The sequence below is a fragment of the Rhipicephalus microplus genome, chromosome 4 (assembly GCF_043290135.1).
Source record: "Rhipicephalus microplus isolate Deutch F79 chromosome 4, USDA_Rmic, whole genome shotgun sequence".
Lineage (NCBI taxonomy): Eukaryota > Metazoa > Arthropoda > Arachnida > Ixodida > Ixodidae > Rhipicephalus > Rhipicephalus microplus.
The window spans coordinates 229,139,305-229,141,464 of NC_134703.1; the positions used below are offsets into that span (position 1 = coordinate 229,139,305).

Here is a 2,160-nt window from a genome sequence, read left to right on the forward strand (position 1 = left end):
AGCATCTCTTAGGGCTTTCCGCCTTCCTAGCCACTTATCACGAATTGATTGCTGGGCAAATCGAACTATAATTCCGGGTGTTTTGTTTGGCTTTGCCGGAAGTCTGTGGATAGCGGCGATGTCATTCCCAGTCAGCTCTGGCAGGTTAGCAATCTTGGCCACATCATTCAAATTACACAGCAAATTCTCGTCTGGCGTAACCCGGATGCCGTGAACTTCTATGTTTAGTCTCCGACTACGAAACTCGAGATCATTCACCGTAGCTTTCAGTTGTTGAATATCACTTGAGGTGCAGTCCGCCTCTAATTTCCCAACGCGTCTGTTTAAGCTACTAATGTCCTTTTCCTGCTTAGCTTGACAGTTCAAGATGTCATCGTACTTTTGTGACAACAGCTGGATTGAGACCTTAATCTCACCAACCTGAGCCGGCAGCCCTGCTAAAGCATCAAGCCTCCTAGTTATATCTGCCAGGCAAATGGTTAACTCAGAGTCCATGCTAGTTTTCTCTCCACTTTTCGCTTTAGATGAACGGCAAGCAGCACATCGCCATGCCCTGCGACCGCTCTCTCCTTTAGTCTTAAATGTCGTCTCCGACCAGCCAGAACAACTGCCAACATGGTAAGAGGACTCACATTCGTTGCACTTCAGGACACGCCCATCACAGGGGAGGGGCTCATCACAAGACTGGCACGTGCTTGTCATGGTACGTTGTCCAGGCATTCACAGTAGCACTCAGTTCGCACTCAATTCGGGAGCATTCAATTAGGAAAAAGGCACATTATGCACAGAGAACTCAGCAAAGCACTGAAACACGGTGGCAACGGCGGTGGCGGTAAGGCGGTATTGAGAAATAAGCGAATTTACCAACCTGGGTAAGCAAAAAGAGCTGATTAGGCGAACGTCCTTTCACCGCCGCCGCCGCCACCCGTGTGTCCAGGTACGATGTCGACGCCGGAAACACGTAAACACTTCCGCAGGCTCAGTGACGTCAAGATGTGATTCCGTAGCCACGGCAACCGTTTTCAGGTAGTCTAATAAATGGAGGAAATTTGAACGTTGTAAAGGAGCGCCGCTTTGATAAATGGCTCCAGCGCAACGATTCCAACAAGGCAGGAACCCTAAAGCACCGGCCGCCGAAATGCAGGACACCAACCTGGGTAAGCAAAAAGAGCTGATTAGGCGAACGTCCTTTCACCGCCGCCGCCGCCACCCGTGTGTCCAGGTACGATGTCGACGCCGGAAACACGTAAACACTTCCGCAGGCTCAGTGACGTCAAGATGTGATTCCGTAGCCACGGCAACCGTTTTCAGGTAGTCTGGGTAAGCAAAAAGAGCTGATTAGGCGAACGTCCTTTCACCGCCGCCGCCGCCACCCGTGCGCCACCCGTGATATCTTCTGATGGTGGTGAGAGTGGAGCACGACTGTCTCCGTGGCGCAATTGGCTAGCGCGATCGGCTGTTAACCGAAAGGTTGGAGGTACAAACCCACCCGGCGTTGGTGCGGCGCTTTTTTTTCTTTGGGCTGATAGCTTTGAAGATATGTTCTGATCGTGGTGAGAGTGGAGCAAGACTGTCTCCGTGGCGCAATTGGCTAGCAGGACTGTCTCCGTGGCGCAATTGGAGCAGGACTGTTTCCGTGGCGCAATCGGCTAGCGCGATCGGCTGTTAACCGGAACGTTGGAGGTACGAGCCCACCCGGTGGTGGTGCGGCGCTTTTTTTTCTTTGGACTGATAGCTTTGAAGATATAATCTGATGGTGGTGAGAGTGGAGCACGACTGTCTCCGTGGCGCAATTGGCTATGTGATTGGCTGTTAACTGAAAGGTTTGTGGTTCGAGCCCTCCCGGGAGTGCTGTGTTGCTTTTTTATTTTGGGCTGATAGCTTTGAAGATATGTTCTGATGGTGGTGAGAGTGGAGCACGACTGTCTCCGTGGCGCAATTGGCTAGCGCGATCGGCTGTTAACCGAAAGGTTGGAGGTACGAACCCACCCGGCGTTGGTGCGGCGCTTTTTTTTCTTTGGGCTGATAGCTTTGAAGATATGTTATGATGGTGGTGAGAGTGGAGCACGACTGTCTCCGTGGCGCAATTGGCTATGCAATCGGCTGTTAACAAAAGGTTTGAGGTTCGAGCCCTCCCGGTGGTGGTGTGTTGCTTTTTTT

At 51.7% G+C, this 2,160-nt stretch overlaps 1 long non-coding RNA gene across 1 annotated transcript; it reads right to left on the bottom strand.

The window, feature by feature from the left end:
• Positions 1 to 633: 633 nt before the first annotated feature.
• On the bottom strand, positions 634 to 1,358 carry LOC119178130 (uncharacterized). The gene is made up of 2 exons (XR_005110647.2): positions 1,154 to 1,358; positions 634 to 1,031 (listed from the first exon to the last, which is right to left on the bottom strand). It is a non-coding gene; the product is annotated as an uncharacterized LOC119178130 (long non-coding RNA).
• Positions 1,359 to 2,160: the final 802 nt, after the last annotated feature.